Source organism: Tachyglossus aculeatus, chromosome 4, assembly GCF_015852505.1.
Source record: "Tachyglossus aculeatus isolate mTacAcu1 chromosome 4, mTacAcu1.pri, whole genome shotgun sequence".
Classification (NCBI taxonomy): Eukaryota; Metazoa; Chordata; class Mammalia; order Monotremata; family Tachyglossidae; genus Tachyglossus; species Tachyglossus aculeatus.
In genome coordinates, this window is record NC_052069.1 from 23275985 (window position 1) to 23295281 (window position 19297).

The window sequence follows — 19297 nt, forward strand, 5'->3', positions numbered from 1 at the left end:
TCTCCATTGCTATTGTACTTTCCCAAGTGCTTAGTACAGCGTTCTGCACACAGTAAGCACTCAATCAATCTGATTGAATGAATGAATTAATATGCTGGGAATTTATTACCTGAACGAGATGCAGGCACTCGCTACCTAAGAAGTGGTAGAGGGGGTATTTCAGGGGAGAAGCATAAACTCTCTGTTACAAGGTCCTCCAACTTCATCATTTTCAAGCTCAAACTTAATCATTTAAAGTGGACTTAGAATTTTCTTCTCTGTGGTCACAAAAGTATAGCTTACAATTTATTATTACTTTAAGAGCTGGGAACACACTAATCTGTGGACTGATCCCATTTGAAAGGTAAAAAGCCTGATTCTCTAGAAAATGATCACCTAGGAAAGTGTGAGCTCAAGTATCAACGTTCAGGAGTTTGGGTTGTTCAATTTTAATCTCCCTGAAGGATTGGTACGGATGTTCGAATGAGGGCAATTTCAACAACAGAGCAAAATTCCCATGTGTCCAACAATTTACCTGAGGCACCTAGCTGCAGTTAGGACACACAACAGAGAGGAGGGCAGGATGTCAAAGAAGATAACCATCTTGATGCTACCATTTTAACTCATGAGGCAAACTAAAAAATCACACTAGTGTCCTTAGGGTATTTCCAGGAATCAATCACATGAGAAGGTTCAGCATTTGGAACACTGCTTGACACAGAGTAAGTGCTTAATACTAAAAAAAAAAAAAGCTCTGAGATGTGCTAATATAGTGGAAACTGCAGAATTGACATTTGTTTTATTCAGTGAGATTTTTCAGGTTTTTGTTGAAGGAGGATTAATTTTAGAAGAGGAAGCTTACATCATGTTGTGTTTTAAAGACTGAACTCTCGTTAGCTGCATTTAGAAAATATTGCTGAGATCAGGTTGTTTTGACTCTCTGACCCGCATCGAGAGGCTGTCACTGCCGACAGTGTCATCTTTAAAAGGGAGGGACAGCTATAACTATTTTCACAAATAGGCCAGCCCTAACTGTACTCTAACAGCCTCATTTATAATAGGTCCTACAGATCTAAAGGGGCAAAAACTCTGTAATCATACAGTCACCGGTTTTGCTTCTTTTTGGGGATTCCTAAATTGGAACACAATTCCTACATACTTCAGATATTGAGATATTAAACATCACAGACAAAACTCTGTGATAATAATGGTGGTGGTAGTAATAGTACTCCCAGCAGTAGTATTTATTGAGCAGTCAGTGTAGAGTACAGCACTAGACTCTTGGGAAGTACAGGATAATAGGGAAATATAATCCCTGCCTAAAAGGTGCTTGCACTCTAATGGAAGAGATGAACATACAAATTCTTTCAACTAGGGCGGTTCAATGAATGAATTAATAACCCACCAGTAAATGTTCTGCAATGCCCTAAGCCATTTTGAAATACTGTCCCCTAGACTGAAGGTCATGGTGGGCAAGGAACGTATCAATCAACTCGCATTATATTCTCCCAAGTGCTTAGTACAGTGCTCGACATACAATCAGAGCTCAATAAATACTATTGATGATGATGTTGGCAGAAATCCCTTCTGACTGTATCATCAGTAGCAGCCTAATCCCCTATTTCTTCTGCTTGCTCTCAGGAAAGTTTCCCCTGCCTAATTTCCCATTTCCCCATCCTTTCCTCCCCACTGCATAACCTATGCCCCCGAATCACAATCTCAGAACCACTAAGGTACTCACTCCACCTCTCACCCTCACAGACCTTGTAGAGCCCTGCAACTGGAAATCCAAACAGGCCTACCTCATCCATCTCAAACTAAATCTCACATGACAGCTCTACCCTTTCTGCTGCTCAACAACAATACTTCTCCATCCTTGTTGATTCTCAAGTCCATTGCCTGCGCTGGCTGTGTCAGGATTTAAACTCCCTTATCGACTGCTACACCTCTCCTTCTCTTGCATTTCCTCTTGCCTTCAGGACAGCTAAAGTTGGATACCATGTTGCCAACTTGTACTTCCCAAGCACTTAGTACAGTGCTCTACACACAGTAAGCGCTCAAGAAATATGATTGAATGAAGGAATGAATATCATGCTGACACCTCCATAACAGAATTCCCAAACAGAACTCCTCATCTTCCCACACAAACCTTGTCCTCCCCAAGAATTTACTATCACCAAAGGTAACACTACTGTTTTCCCTGCCTGACAAGTCCCTAGTCTAGGCATTATCATTCATTCAATCATATTTATTGAATGCTTACTGTGTGCAGAGCACTGTACTAAGTGCTTGGGAAGTACAAATCGGCAACAGTATCCCTGACTTATCTCTCATTTAACCCACATCTTCAGTTTGTCACCAGAGTGCTCCATCTCCTAATTTTCTACACTGATCTCTAATTACAACCCAGCCGGCACACTTTCCTCCTCAAAGCCAAACTACTCACTGCACCTAAATCTACTTTATCTCACTGCTTACTCATTGCTCATGTAATCCTTCTGGCTTAGAACTCCCTCCCACTTCATACCAGACAGATGACCACTCTCTCCACCTTCAAAGCCTTCTTAATATCACATCCCCTCCAAAGAGGCCTTTCCTATGTCCTCTTTTCCCTAACCACCCTCCCTTCTGTCTTGCCTGTCCATTTGATAATCTCCCCATTCTCAGACTCATAGAATCTATGTACATATCCTACACTCTGCCATTTCCCCTACCAGGAGATAGTGGAAGTGGGAAGCAAAGTTTAGCTCCCTGAGAGTATCTCTACTATCTGATTTATCTCTCATTCAACCCACATCTTCTCTTCAGATTGTCAGATTGGGGATTGTCAGACTGGCTGGGTTGTAATAAGAGATCAGTGTAGAAAATTAGGAGGTGGAGCGCTTTGGTGACAAACTGAAGAATGAGAGTCTTCATTGTCAATCATTCACCACATTGTCTCTTCACATAATCAGTCAATCAGTGGTATTTGTTAAGCATTTACCCCTTGCAGAGCACTGTACTAAGTGCTTTTCCGAGAATACAATAGAATAGATAGATAAGATCGCTGCCCACAAGGAGTTAATAGGATTTTTTAATGGTCCTTGTCTTGAGAACTTTTAGGGGTCTTTTTCTTGTGGATTCCTCTCTCACTGAAGGTTTAATAATAGATTTCCAGTCAGCCACATAATTTATTACTTTGTGAGCAGAATATCTTGCCAGTATTGTGAGAGTCACGGAGGAAGAGACACACAGTAGCAGCCCTCAGAAAGCTTCCTGTCTCACAGAGCAGGTGGGGAAAAAACAAAAAAAAAAGAGACATTCAAAAGTAGAACCAATATGGGAATCACCTTGCAATAGTACTTTCTTCAATCAATCAATCAATCAATCGTATTTATTGAGCGCTTACTGTGTTCAGAGCACTGTACTAAGTGCTTGGGAAGTACAAGTTGGTGACATATACAGACGGTCCCTACCCAACAGTGGGCTCACAGTCTAGAAGGGGGAGACAGAGAACAAAACAAAACATATTAACAAAATAAAATAAATAGAACAGATATGTACTTTCTTCAGTATTTTCAGTATTTTCTAAGGATACCGTCCTGAACCAAGTTAAACAAACACATTACAAGCATTTCTGGGGAAATTAACAGAGTTATTTTCCTGGTAATGAAGTAATTTAACTATCAATTCGTTAACTACCATAGATTCTTTCATTTTGATCTCATTGGAGCTGCAATTTTATAGCTTTCGTAAGGGATTAGTAGCAAAATGTATCATTTTGTATAAGGCCCTCCTGGACTGTCTTGATGAGTAACAATATAGGTCCTCAGAGACAATTTCTCTGTGTCTCATTAGGTGGAGAATTAAAGTGAGCATACCAGGGCTAGTGGTTAAATACATCATGAAGGGTTATATTGTTCCCCCATTATATTCCCCCATTGTTGTGGGGGAATTAGTGCTAACAGAAAAAATATTTTAATTATACATAAAACTAAGGTGAAGCAAAGTTCCCTAAAGCAGAAAATTTCATCTCTTCCTTGGAAAAGCAGGGTGCCTTATAAAATAAAGTTTTACTCCTTGAGCAAATGTGATGACTGACCAGGAAAGAAGAAAATTCCATTAACACAATGAATCTAGGAAACTGCATTCATTGAGAAGAAGAACTTTTTGGTCTCTTCAGACTCTGTCCATTACCTAGTGTTTTAAAACCGTGATTGTGCTTAAAATTATTTGATTCAGTGGAAATCAAACTCTTCCAAATATGTCAGCTTTAGGAAATCATATCTAACTTCAAAAGCCTTAGTTTTACCTTCACATTAAAAATACATGTCATGACTTCTCTTCTGGACTATTGTGAGGTAACAAGATGTGTTCTTGACATAGAGCAAAAGTTAATCCTTTTGATTGCCGTGGTTTCACTAGGAAACTATGTCTTTGAGTCATTTTGGAGTGGCGGTAAAATCATTCACCTAGCATCTAGTAAGAGAATGCTACCTTACAGTGGCCAGGGTGGAAACTTCAGGGGACTATTTAGAGCTGAGGTAATAATTATAATGGTAATAATAATAATAATAATAATGATTGTATTTGTTAAGTACTTACTATAACAATAATAATAATAGTTATTGTTATTACCTCTACCCTGCTCGTTCAAGCTCTCATCCTATCCTGTCTGGACTACTGTATCAGCCTCCTCTCTGATCTCCCATCCTCGTGTGTCTCCCCACTTCAATCCATACTTCATGCTGCTGCCCAGATTGTCTTTTTCCAGAAACGCTCTGGGCATGTTACTCCCCTCCTCAAAAATCTCCAGTGGCTACCAATCAATCTGCGCATCAGGCAGAAACTCCTCACCCTGGGCTTCAAGGCTGTCCATCACCTCGCCCCCTCCTACCTCACCTCCCTTCTCTCCTTCTCCAGCCCAGCCCGCACCCTCCGCTCCTCCGCCGCTAATCTCCTCACCGTGCCTCGTTCTCGCCTGTCCCGCCATCGACCCCCGGCCCACGTCATCCCCCGGGCCTGGAATTCCCTCCCTCTGCCCATCTGCCAAGCTAGCTCTCTTACTCTCTTCAAGGACCTACTGAGAGCTCACCTCCTCCAGGAGGCCTTCCCAGACTGAGCCCCCTCCTTCCTCTCCTCCTCCTCCCCATCTCCATCCCCCCCGCCTTACCTCCTTCCCTTCCCCACAGCACCTGTATATATGTATATGTTTATACATATTTATTACTCTATTTATTTTACTTGTACATATCTATTCTATTTATTTTATTTTGTTAATATGTTTTGTTTTGTTCTCTATCTCCCCCTTCTACACTGTGAGCCCACTGTTGGGTAGGGACCGTCTCTATATGTTGCCAACTTGTACTTCTCAAGCGCTTAGTACAGTGCTCTGCACACAGTAAGTGCTCAATAAATACGAGTGACTGATTGATTGATTAATGATGGAATTTATTAAGCACTTACTATGTGCAAAGCACTGTTCTAAGCACTGGGGAGGTTACAAGGTGATCAGGTTGTACCACGTGGGGCTCACAGTCTTCATCCCCATTTTACAGATGAGGTAACTGAGGCACAGAGAAGCTAAGTTACTTGCCCATAGTCACACAGCTGACAATTGGCAGAGTCAACATTTGAACCCATGACCTCTGACTCCAAAGCCCGTGCTCTTTCCACTGAGCCACGCTGCTTCTCATACTATGTTCAAGCTTACTATGTACAAGCACTGTTCAAAGCCCTGGGGTAGAGAAAAGGTTATCAGGTTGTCCCATGTGGGGCTCACAGCCTTCATTCCCATTTTACAGATGAGGTAACTGAGGCAAAGAGAAGTTAAGTGACTTGCCCAAAGTCACACAGCTGACAAGTGGTGGAGAAGGATTAGAACCCATGACTTCTGAGGCCAAGCCCATGATCTTGCCACTAAGCCACGTTCCATTAGCAACAGGACCAACAACAGTAATAATAATACTTGTTAAGCACTTATTAGATACCAAGAAAATGAATAAACTCTGGGGTAAATACAAGATAATCGAATCAGAGGTTTATGTGGCATAAATGAAAATGTTCTATCTATATCCTTGCAGTTTGGGAATTCATGGATCAAGGTATCTCACTGGAAGCTGGGAGATCACACTCTGGGGTTCATTTCTGGACTCTCACTCCAGTCCTCCTGATGATCAAAGATTTAGCAAGGAGAAGCTAAACCTCAGCTCTGGAAAGAAAAGAAATGTTTCTCTTTCTCTCACTGTATGGTCCCAACTGGTCACTTCTACCTTTATTTCTGGAAATTTTTTTCTGTCTGTCCCCTTACAGTGCACGCTTCTTGTAGGTAGGGATTAGTATAGTTCTCAAGCGCTTAGTATAGTGCTGTGCACACAGTAAGCGCTCAATAAATACGATTGAATGAATGAATTGGGTACCTTGCTTCTGTTGTACTTTCCCAAGTATTTAAGAGTGCACTGTACCTAGAGGATGCTCAATAAATACCAGGGCTGTTCTTAAGTGGTCTTCTAAAATTGCCCCTAAAACCACAAAAAGGAGTCTAAATTGGGAAAATGTGAATAAGCTTGTATATCCCTAATGGTTTCCTGTCAAGCCTAGGCACCAAGATCAGGTCATTTATGTTATAATAATAATAATAATATTTGTTAAGCTGTTACTATGCGTCAAGCACTGTTCTTAGCCCTGGGATAGATACAAGATGATCAGGTTGGACACAGTTCCTGTCCCCCATGGGGCTCACCATCTTAATCCCCATTTTACAGATGAGGTAACAGAGGCAAAAAGAAGTTATGTGACTTGCCCAAGTCCACACAGCAGACAAGTGATGGCTGGAGGATTAGAACTCAGGCCCATGCTTTATCCATTAGTCCACTAATACCTTTGAGGGAAGCACTGTGGCCTAGTAGATAGAACACGGGACAGGTTGTAAGAAGGACCTGGGTTCTAATTCCAGAGCTACCACTTGTCTGCTGTGTGATCTTGGGAAAGTCACTTCTCTTCTCTGCGCCTCAGTTATGTTATCTGGAAATTGGGGATTAAGACTGTGAGCCCTATGTGATGATGGCATTTGTTAAGCACTTACTATGTGAAAAGCACTGTTCTGAGCACTGAGTGGGGGGGATACAAGGTGATCAGGTTGTTCCACGTGGAGCTCACAGTCTTCATCCCCATTTTACAGATGAAGTAACTGAGGCACAGAGAAATGAAGTGACTCACCCAAAGTCACACGTCTGACAAATGACGGAGCTGGGATTAGAACCCACGACCTCTGACTCTCAAGCCCGGGCTCTTTCCACTGAACCATGCTGCTTCTCATGTGGGACAGGGACTCCCAAGCCCCATGTGGGACAGGAACTGTTTCCAACTCAATTTCCTTGCATCTACCCCAACCCTTTCCCTCTTAGGATCACACCTGGAGAGTTTCCAGTCCTCTACCAGTCTTGGCTATGGGAGGAAGAGTCAAGCAGAGGCCTACCCATTCTATTCCTAGCTTGGCCATGGGCTAGTGAGTGGAAGGCAATCTGCTACAAGTCAAAACTCACGCGTGCTGGGCAGCAGCAGCATAGGAGAGAGTGGAGGGTGGAGACTCAAGTTTACTGCATGGAAGTAAGCAATGGTAAACCACTTCCATATTTTTACCAAGAAAATTCTATGGATACACTACCAGAATGATTGCAGATGGAGAACGGGGCGTTCTGGGAGAGATGTGTCTGTGGTGTCACCATGGGTCGGAAACAACTCGACGGTATAAGACAAGAGCCCAGCCCTTAGTACAGTGCCTGGCACAGAGTAAGCACTTAAATACCACAACTATTATTATTATTGTCAAAATACCCCTCAAAATACCCCTATCTCTGCCTATCAACTGACTCTTTGCACTCCATGCCCCAGCCGGAGCATTAACGGCAGGAATGAGAGAGTATGAAGGATTCATTCATTCATTCATATTTATTAATAATAATAATAATAATGATGGTATTTGTTAAGCGCTTACTATGTGCAAAGCACTGTTCTAAGCACTGGGGGGAATACAAGGCCATCAGGTTGTCCCACAAGGGGGCTCACAGTCTTCATCCCCATTTTACAGATGAGGTCACTGAGGCACAGAGAAGTGAAGTGACTTGCCCAAAGTCACACAGCTGAGCACTTACTGTGTGCAGAGCACTGTTGCTGCACAAACCACTAGCACTCCAATCAATTCTTTGATAAAGGGGCTCAATCCTGACATCTCAGGATTGAAGGTCATCCATCACTCATAACAGGAGACTCCAACACCATTGTGTGTTCCCAAGTGCGTAGTGCAGTGCATTGCTGCCAGCGGGTAGTCAACAAATACTATTACTATTATCGATAAAAGTAAAACAAATGAACCTTGGCAATGCTTTTAGCATTTTCTTCTTCTCTAGAAATGTCTACAAGTTAAACATCAAAGTGGAAAGATTTTCCTTAAGAATTCCAGGGGAAAAGGGATTACATTTCAAAACCCTAAACACAGTGCTTAAATTTAGCAAGTAGAAAGTCCGAACAAAAGTATTCTGAACCTTTCCTAGAGAGGAATTTCATCTAGGTATTTTTGGTGGGATGCCAGTCTATCAATCATTGATATGAATTGAGGTTTTACTCTGGATAGAGATCTCTACTAAGTACTTGGGAGAGTACAAAAGAGTTAGTAGACATGATCCCTGCCCTCAAAGAGTTTACATTCTAGAGCAGAGACAGACCCAAAATCGATTAGATAAAGCATATTTTTAGGTGTTCCTCTATTGTTGTGGTGCTATCTAAGATTATTTCTGCTTTTACTAACTGACAGATAAGGATACTGTGAAATCCTTAAAAATCTTTGCAAGTCATTTTATACATCTCCCCACATCCGGGGAATCAAGAAAATGACTTCAGCCCCTGAAAAAGTGTTTTGCCTCTGGCATGGTAGAAAAATTCAGGGATAATTGACCAATTTCCTTTATGAGAGCCAGGAAAATCTCTTCTTAACCAAATAAAAAGGAGGCTACCGAAGGTGCGTTTAATGTACTGTAGTTGGTAATATGCCTAAAATAATTCAGTAATCTTGTGAACAGAATTGTTAAGATCTGCTTCTCTCACTACCTTTTAGATTTCTATGAATAAACATATCAAGATGCATTTAGGTACACACTAAGGTTTTAGACTGAGTGAAATATTCCACCCCCAAACATCTTTGATCTAAATTCCTGGGAATTAGCAAATGAAATCAAAATGAAACCATAAGGCATGATGGATAGTGTGGAATTCTTCAGTCATTAGTGAATATTTCAGAGAGGAACTGGAGGCTGAACAATCTTCCCCAGAAGAGAAGGGGTCTAGACTATGTCCAAATTAAATTCAAATATCTTAAAAATAAGGAGAAAATTACCTCCAGGCAAGAATCTGTGGTTTTATCAGTTCAATATTCTAGTCATTCAGTAGTCTAAGTCAGGGTCATAAACAAAACTCTTGCATACATAGGACTGTGCATTTGGTTTTGTTTATACTCTGCAAAAAGTTAAAGGTACTAAAAATGAATAATTTGACTATTCAAGGCTCAGAGAAGTGTGGGAAGGAATACTGGACCAAGGAACATAGATCTATATGTTGTAAACCTTAGAATGGGGAGATTTTACTGGTCACAGTAAATAGGAACATATATCAGAAAAAACAAAATGGGATGAAAAATAGAAAAAATGCAAATGTACATCAGAAAAATACAACAGGAATGCTTTGAAGACCGCCTAATACCTAACACTTCTGAATGGAAAAATATTTTCAAATGAAGAATAGCTAAAACTTTTAAATGATTAAATTCATAATGGAATTGTAATTTTTATGGATGAGTAAATAACGTAATATCATTTTTTAAAAATTTCATCACTTTCACAGACAGCATCCCTCCCTCTGAAGCCCATATTTCTTTATTCTTTGATTTCAGCATCTCTATCATTGCTCCTCATCTTGTCATTTACACCTACACCATCAGCAAGACACAAACCCATATACTCAGAGATACACACACATGCACAGACCATACACACTCCCCCTCCAATTTACCTCTCTAAACTGTGGGGAAACAGAATATACATATGCAAATCATTGGATTCTCTTATTCTAGAGTAGGAACAGAAATAGCATTATTGGAAGATGGTTTGTTGGCTGATAAGATTTTATTAGTCGATAGGGTTTTTGGAGTATCTGATAGTTTACACAAAGTAGTTGTGAAGTCACTCCCTGTCCTGAAAAATAGACAATAAGAAATAATCATAGAACCAATGTTTGGGGTTTTCCTCCCCTCATATTTATAATTGTGGGACACAGAATTATCCCTAAACAGTAAACTGTAATCATTTTTGGATTTCCTGATTGTTTCACTCCACCCTGAAATTAGAATAAACTCTTATGTACATTTCCCTCCTTCGGAGATCTACTGTGACTTCTTTTTACATGTATCTATGGGCCCCACTGGATTTTTGAAAGTTGCTTTACTATTTCAGAACATTGTGGGGTTTATTCATTTGTTTCTGAATGATTATATGTTTTCCCATTTTGTTTTATTTTCTTTTTCAGGGCTAAGCTACCCTATTCCCTGGAATAGAAAAGGCTTGAAAGGATTCTTAATTGGTAAAGGAGGTAAGCTCCTTCAGGAATTCAAAAGTAACAGAAACAGCAGTCGGCAACGGAACTGAGCTTAAATAGTGATAAGGTACCATAGCAATATGTGCTTCTCTCTCCTTAGTCTTAATAATAATAATCATAATGATGGCATTTATTAAGCACTTACTATGTGCAAAGCACTGCTCTAAGTGCTGGGGAGGTTACAAGGTGATCAGTTTGTCCCACAGGGGGCTCACATTCTTAATCCCCATTTTACAGATGAAGTAACTGAGGCATAGAGAAGTTAAGTGACTTGCCCAAAGCCACATAGCTGACAATTGGCAGAGCCGGGTTTTGAACCCACAACTTCTGGTTCCAAAGCCAAGGCTCTTTCCACTAGGCCACGCTGGTCTTGAGCCATGTTCTCCATCTTCCACCACCAGCCCATCAGGAAACATCTAGAAACACAAAGGTTGGTTGCCAACTTGTACTTCCCAAGTGCTTAGTACAGTGCTCTGCACACAGTAAGCGCTCAATAAATACGATTGAATGAATAAATGGTGGACTCTTTATTTAAATAACTGCCACTAGACTGTAAGTTCTCTGAAGGCAAGGATTGTGTCTACCTACTTTATTTTAGTCTATCAAGTGCTCATGTGGTGCTCTGCAAATAGGCACTCAATAGATATCACTGATTGATTAATGGGTAATCAATCAATGGTATTTATTGCATGCTTACTGTGTGTATAGTACTGAACTAAGTGCTTGGGAGAGTTCACTCTAACAGAGTTGGTAGTCACATTATAAGCTCACAGGGAGTTTCTGGTCCAGAGGCAAGCACACGATTCCTTATTGCATCCTTTGAAGAGATTATCCAGGAAGTGGTAGGTTGAATTTACCCTTAATCTAACCCAGTTCAGCATTTTTAGGCTATATTTCATGTCATACAGTGTAAAAAGCAGAAAAACTAACAGGAGTTTTCAACATATAATAATAATGGTATTTGTTAAGCACTTACTATGTGCCAAGCATTGGGGTAGATACAAGGTTATCAGGTTGTCCCACGTGGGGCTCACAGTCTCAATCCCCATTTTACAGATGAGGTAACTGAGGTCCAGATAAGTTAAGTGACTTGCCCAAAGTCACACGTTTGAAAAGTGGTGGATCCAGGATTAGAACCCATGACCTCTGACTCCCAAACCCGTGGTCTTTCCACTTAGCCACTCTGCTTCTCATTTATCCAAAATAATTCATGAAAAAGCTGTTTAAATACAAGATTTTACTCACCCATTGAACTGTAAAAAATAATAATAAATGTAGAAGTTAATCAACTAATTTGTTCATTTGGAAAAATAGAAAGAATGAAAAGAAAAGTCAGGAACTGCAGGAAAGCAAGAGTTGATAGGGAAAGGTTTAGTTAAATGACAAGAGTCCTGAAGAATCCAGTCAAACAGTGGTATTCACTGAGTGCTTAGCATGAACTTGGGAGAGTACAATAAAACAGAATTGGTGGGCACATTCCCTACATAATCTACCATCTAGAGGGGGAGAATTTAAGCATGAATTTATTTGACATTGGAAGAAAAGGAGGCAATTCTAACGTGTTGAGAAAGGTGTCACTGAGGTATGCGATGCATTCAAAGATGGTGATTTCTCAGAATTTCAATAAACGTTTTATCGCATGTCAAAATTAGGTAGCATTTCTTTAGCTCTATGACCCGCTATTTTTAAAGATTATTTCATCTTTCTGTCCCATTTTACAAGCTGGATAAGAATTTATTGATTCAGCTCAGAGGAGAAAGTAGAAGAAGTAGTAGTAGCAGTAATGATACAAAGTATCCAGAGTATCCAGGTGGGAAATAAAATCGGGAAGCTTCTATAGTGAGCAATATGAGGACAGCTGAGTTGAATTATGTTGGTTCTCTCTAGGAAAAAGTGAAAAACAGATTAAGACTCCTGGAAAGAGGAACACCTGTTTCTTCTGTTTTCTGATGGTCATCTAAAATTGTACAGTGCTCTGCACATAGTAAGTGCTCAATAAATTTGATTAAATGAAAACCAGAGAGGATTGCATCTTTAGAGTGAGGGCCTGAATGGCAAGATATCCTCATCAATCCCATGGTAAAAAACAGGAAGATTTGCCCTCCCATCAGATCCTGCCTGGAGAAACCAATCAGGGGAGGGAGCAGGAGGGGCAGATTGTAAACCAATGTTTTAATTAGTAGAACTCAAAAAAACAAAGTTTTCCTAGAAGGAAGCCTTTCTTTTCCATGGGAGTGATAAATTACCAAACCATTCATTCACTCATTCAATCGTATTTACTGAGCACTTACTGTGTGCAGAGCACTGTACTAAGCGCTTGGGAAGTACAAGTTGGCAACATGGAGAGACGGTCCCTACCCAACAGTGGGCTCACAGTCTAGAAGGGGGGGACAGACAACAAAACAAAACATATTAACAAAATAAAATAAATAGAATTTATATGTACAAATAAAATAGAGTGATAAATACATACAAACATATATATATATATATATATATATATATATATACAGGTGCTGAAACCACCCACCTATAGTCTACCTGCGGGGCCAAATCCACTCTGGAGCTAATTAGAACTCACCAGTCCAATTATTAGTAGAACTCACAAATCCAACTTCAAATTATTATCTCTGGGTCTCTGTGTGTGTTCCTCTGTGTCGCTCTTACATGCCTTTCTGTCTCTCTTTCATAAGGACAGCTAGTTTCTTTTTGAGATACAGGCAAATCAACCTGCGAGTTCCTACCCATTCTTGCTCATCTTCCATTTCATCCCTGCCCACACAACTGGCTTCTCTACACCAACCTGTTCACTGTGCCTCCATCTCAGCTCTCTCACTAGTAAATTCTCGCTCATGTCCTCTCTTCCTTCCTGAAACTCCCACTTCCTTTATATCTGCCAGACTGCCACTCTCCTTCCACTTCAAATTCTATAAATATCATATCTTCTCTAGGAAGCCTTCACAGTCTAGCTTCCCACCTTATTCTTCTTGTAACTTGAGCACTGGGGAAGCAGCGTGGCTCAGTGAAAAGAGCCCGGGCTTTGGAGTCAGAGGTCAGGGGTTCAAATCCCCAATCCGCCAATTGTCAGCTGTGTGACTTTGAGCAAGTCACTTCACTTCTCTGCGCCTCAGTTACCTCATCTGTAAAATGGGGATTAAGACTGTGAACCCCCCGTGGGACAACCTGATCACCTTGTAACCCCCCAGCTCTTAGAACAGTGCTTTGCACATATTAAGTGCTTAATAAATGCCATTATTATTATTATTATATACTTTCTAGAGCTTTGTTATTCACCCTAGCCCGGCCCATGGAATACTTATATGCACATCCTTATACACTGTGGCTTCCCACATATGTAATTTATTTTTCCTCTCTCCCCAACTAGATTGTAAGCTCCTTGTGGGGAGGGAACATGTCTAACTGCAGCACACTTTCCCAAGTGTTTAGTGCAATGCTCTGCACATAGTAAGTTTTCAATAGATATCTTTGGAGAAGCAGCATGGCTCAGTGGAAAGAGCACAGACTTTGGAGTCAGAGGTCATGGGTTCAAATCCCGGCTCCACCACTTGTCAGCTGTGTGACTTTGGGCAAGTCACTTCACTTCTCTGCACCTCAGTTACCTCATCTGTAAAATGGGGATTAAGACTGTGAGCTCCCCGTGGGACAATCTGATCACCTTGTAACCTCCCCAGTGCTTAGAACAGTGCTTTGCACATAGTAAGTGCTTAATAAATGCTATTATTATTATTATTATCTTTGATCTATTGATGGATTGATTGACTGATCTGAGTGGCCAGTGGCCTGACAAACTAGTGGGGAAATTCTAAAACTTTCAACAGGCATCTGAAAAGACCAGGGAGGGGAAGGTTGCCTCAGTTTCTTCCCTCCAGGGTGAGAAGAGGCTTGCCTTAGTTTCTTCCCTACCCCTCTTGCCCACTTTCCTCCCTCCACTCCAGAAACCCAACCCCCAGTCCATTTATTCTGGGTTTTTCCCCCAACCCAACCCCTCCTCGACAATGTAGTTTCAGGTGAGACCCTCTCTGGGGAAATTTCCGTGATTATGGCCCTCAACTGCCATTGTTTAATGGGAAAGAATTCTGAATCAGAATATTAATTTGTGAACTTTGAGGATCAGGGAAGGTGCTAAATAAAGGGAAGGAGTGTGGGGGGCAGGAGAGTTTAATTCTGGACTGGGGAAAAAGGGAGAGGTGCTGTAGTTTGGCATACTCAAGCTTGACATCCTACCCTGTAATAATAATAATAATGATAATAACAATAGTGATATTCATTATGTATTTACTATGTACCAGGCCTTGTACTAATCGCTGAGGTGGATACAAGCCATTTAGGTTGGACACAGTCCATATCCCATATGAGGCTCTCAGCCTTAATCCCATTTTACAGATGAGGTAATTGAGGCCTAGAGAAGTGAAGTGATTTGCCAAAGGTCCCACAGCAGACAAGTGGCCAAGCTGGGATTAGAATCCAGGTCCTTCTGACTCCAAAGCCTGTGCACTATCCACTGTCATGCTACTTCACAGGGACACCATTATGTGCACCTCAGAACACCATGACCAACCAAAAACCATTCAAAAATCACATGAAAAATGTATTTATATGTTACAGAATAACTGAACATAGTTTCATAACCATCCTGCTTTGCCAAGTGATGTGAGATGATTGAGTTTCAGAATCTGCCACTGTAAGAATATTTTTCTTCTGGCCCAATAAATACATGCTGGGGCAGCTGTCAGTTACTGCCTGGGGCTGTGTGGCCAGTGCAGTGAGTGTCTGCAGCTGGCCCTCCAAGTGTCTCAGTATTGACCTCTTTCAATGCCCTTTCCTAGCCATCAAACACAGGCTGAGGAGTCACCCTTCCAGTCCTCTTGGATAAACTAGAGCAGATGTGCATATATTAATGATGGAAACTGCCCTGAGATTCGGGCCCCACTTCATAACTGCATCACTGTGGGTTAGAGGATTGACAGTTGTTCCAAATCAATCATATCTTTTCTGCATAGTCTCATTCTCAGTCTTCTCCATGGGCTCCTCCTCCACCACCCATCCCCTAAGTGTAAGGGTTCATCAAGGGTCATTTCTTGGTCCCCTTCTGTTCTCCATCTATATTCACTCCCTTGGTGAACTCATTTGGTCCCACGGCTTCATCTATCAGCTCTACATGGATGATACCCAAATCTGTATTTCCTCCCTCCAGGCTCACATCACCTCCTGCCTTCAGGACATCTCCACCTGTATGTCCTCCCAACACCTAAAGCGCAACATGTCCAAAACTGGCTCCCTGTCTTCCCCCCCAAACCCTGCCCTCTCCCTGACTTTCCCGTCACTGTGGACGGCGCTACCATCCTTCCCGTCTCACAAGCCCACAACCTTGGTGTCATCTTACTTGGTTAGGGAAGCAGCGTGGCTCAGTGGAAAGAGCATGGGCTTTGGAGTCAGAGATTGTGGGTTCAAATCCCGGCTCTGCCAATTGTCAGCTATGTGACTTTGGGTAAGTCACTTAACTTCTCTGTTACCTCAGTTTTCTCATCTGTAAAATGGGGATTAAGACTGTGAGCCTCACGTGGGACAACCTGATCACCCTGTAACCCCCCAGCGCTTAGAACAGTGCTTTGCACATAGTAAGAGCTTAATATTATTATTATTATTATTGTTGTTATTATTATTATTATTATCCTTGAGTCTGCTCTGTCATTCACCCCACATATCCAGTCCATCACCAAAACCTGCCGGTCTCACCTACACAACATCTCCAAGATCGGCTCTTTCCATCCAAACCGCTACCTTGCTGGTTCAATCTCTCATCCTATCCCAACTGAATTACTGCATCAGTCTCCTTTCTGATCTCCCATCCTCCTGTCTCTCCCCGCTTCAGTCCACACTTCACTCTGCTGCCCAGAGTATCTTTCCACAGAAGCATTCTGGGGATGTCACCCCCACTCCTCAAAAATCTCCAATGGCTGCCAATCAACCTCCATATCAAGCAAAAACTCCTCACTATTGGCTTCAAAGCTCTCCATCACCTCGCCCCCTCCCACCTCACCTCCCTTCTCTCCTACATCCCAGCCCACACACTTCGATTCTCACTCTGCCTCATTCTTGCCTGTCCTGCTGTCGACTCTTGGCCCATGTTCCACCCCTGGCCTGGAATGCCCTCCCCTCCTCAAATCCACCAATTACACTTCCCCCCCCTTCAGAGCCCTACTGAAGGCTCACCTTCTCCATGAGGCCTTCCCAGACTATGCCCCCCTTTTCTCTGCCCCTCCCCATCGACCCAACTTTCTCCCTTTGCTCTACCCCCACTCCCTGCCCCACAGTGCTGGTTCAATCTCTCATCCTATCCCGACTAGATTACTGCAGCCACCTCTCTGCTCTTCCATCCTCCTGTCTCTTCCCTCTTCAGTCTATACTTCACTCTGCTGCCCGGATTATCTTTGTACAGAAATGCTCTGGGCGTGTTACTCCCCTCCTCAAAAATCTCCAGTGGCTGCCTGTCAACCTAAGCATCAAGCAAAAACTCCTCACTCTCGGCTTGAAGGCTGTCCATCACCTCACCCCCTCTTACCTCATCTCCCTTCTCTCCTTCTCCAGCCCAGACAACACCCTCAGCTGCTCTGCCACTAACCTCCTCACTGGGCCTCGTTCTCGCCTGTCCCTCCATCGACCCCCGGCCCACATCATCCCCCTGGCCTGGAATGCCCTCCCTCCAAACATCTGCCAAGCTAGCTCTCTTTCTCTCTTCAAAGCCCTACTGAGAGCTCACCTCCTCCAGGAGGCCTTCCCAGACTGAGCCCCCTTTTTCCTCTCCTCCTTCCCATCCCCCCACCCTACCTCCTTCCCCTCCCCACAGCACTTGTATATATTTGTACAGATTTATTACTCTATTTATTTTACTTGTACATATTTACTATTTTACTTATTTTGTTAATGACATGCATGTAGCTTCAATTCTTTTCGTTCTGATGATTTTGACACCAGTCTTCATGTTTTGTTTTGTTGTCTGTCTCCCCCTTCTAGACTGTGAGCCCGTGGTTGGGTAGGGACCGTCTCTATATGTTGCTGACGTACTTCCTAAGTGCATAGTACAGTGCTCTGAACACAGTAAGTGCTCAACAAATATGATTGAATGAATTAATAATTATAATTCTATTTATTTTTATTAATGATGTGTCTATATCTATAATTCTATTTATTTATATTGATGCTATTGATGCCTGTTTACTTGTTTTGATGTCTGTCTCCCCTTTCTAGACTGTGAGCCCGTTGTGGGCAGGGATTGTCTCTATCTGTTGCTGAATTGTACTTTCCAACCACTTAGTACAGTGCTCTGTGCACAGTAAGCATTCAATAAGTGAATGAATGGATGAATGCACAGCCAATCAGGGGATGTGGCCAAAAACTGTGTTATAAATCAATCTCTTCAACTCTTTGGAGTATGATCAAAGAAAGGTGCAAAATGTGCCCACAATCCAATCAAATGGAGCTTAGCAAAGGCTCATCTGTATAATGTACTTGAAGAAACAGCTCACTTCACCCACAGTTACTTATATGGGATTTTAGACAAAAAAAAAAAAACTTCCTCCAAATTCTCAGTCTATGTGAACCTCTCTTCATTTTCTTTCTCTCCTTTCCTCCCCCCATCCCTCCAACCTCTGTGTTCCCCCTGGTTTAACCAGATGTGAAAGTTGAAAAACAAAAGGTTTTCTACACTCATGAAGTCCCACATGTTTCCCCAGACTTGTATCAGAATGTGAAGATGTCACAGGTAGCACCTGAATAACTCAGAGGCAAAAGTTAAAAAGTGACGGGGGGGACGGGGGACTGGCCTTTCACTTAGGGGTCAATCAATAGGTGGTTTTTATTGAGCACTTAACTTGTGCGGAGCGCTCAACTAAGCACCTGAGAGAATATGACAAAGTAAACACAGTTCCTTCCCTGAAGAAGCCTACCAAACAAAAAAACCCTCTTATTTGTTTCTCTACCTATGGCCTTTAAGGCCTGCAAAGAGAACATTTGAGGAGTGAAAGTAAATATGACCCACATGCAGACTTCCTCTTTTTTAAAAAAAAAAACAACCTCAGCCCTACCATCCTTGTGTTTTATTCTAAGATTGTGAGCCCCTGGAGGACCAGGGATCATGTCTAACTCTCCCTTGTGTATTTTTTCCCCCAGTGCTTAGTACAGAGCTCTACACACAGTAGTTGTTTAATAAATACTATTGATATTACTACTACTATTAGGAGAAGCAGCATGGCTCAGTGGAAAGAGCCCGGGCTTTGGAGTCAGAGGTCATGGGTTCAAATCCCGGCTCCACCAATTGTCAGCTGTGTGACTTTGGGCAAGTCACTTCACTTCTCTGGGCCTCAGTTACCTCATCTGGAAAATGAGGATTAAGACTGTGAACCCCAGTGGGACAATTTGATCACCTTGTAACCACCCCAGTGCTTAGAAAAGTGCTTTGCACATAGTAAGCACTTAATAAATGTCATCATTATTATTATTACTATTACTCATCCTCCTCCTATGTTTCCGCCTTGTACTTCCCAAGCGCTAAGTACAGTACTCTGCACACAGTAAGCGCTCAATAAATATGATTGAATGAATGAATACCAAGAACGCCCTTCGCACCTCAGAGGAAACACCACCTTGCAATTGGGGCTTCCTAGGCCTCTAACGT

At 42.0% G+C, this 19297-nt stretch overlaps 1 protein-coding gene and 1 non-coding gene across 2 annotated transcripts in view; one reads left to right on the top strand and one right to left on the bottom strand.

Moving 5' to 3' along the window:
- The window catches only part of NEGR1 (neuronal growth regulator 1), a 1261670-nt gene that overhangs the window by 148754 nt on the left and 1093619 nt on the right, over positions 1-19297 (bottom strand). The window lies entirely within an intron of this gene.
- Positions 7355-7492, top strand: LOC119927652. The gene has a single exon (XR_005450634.1). It is a non-coding gene; the product is annotated as a small nucleolar RNA SNORA7 (small nucleolar RNA).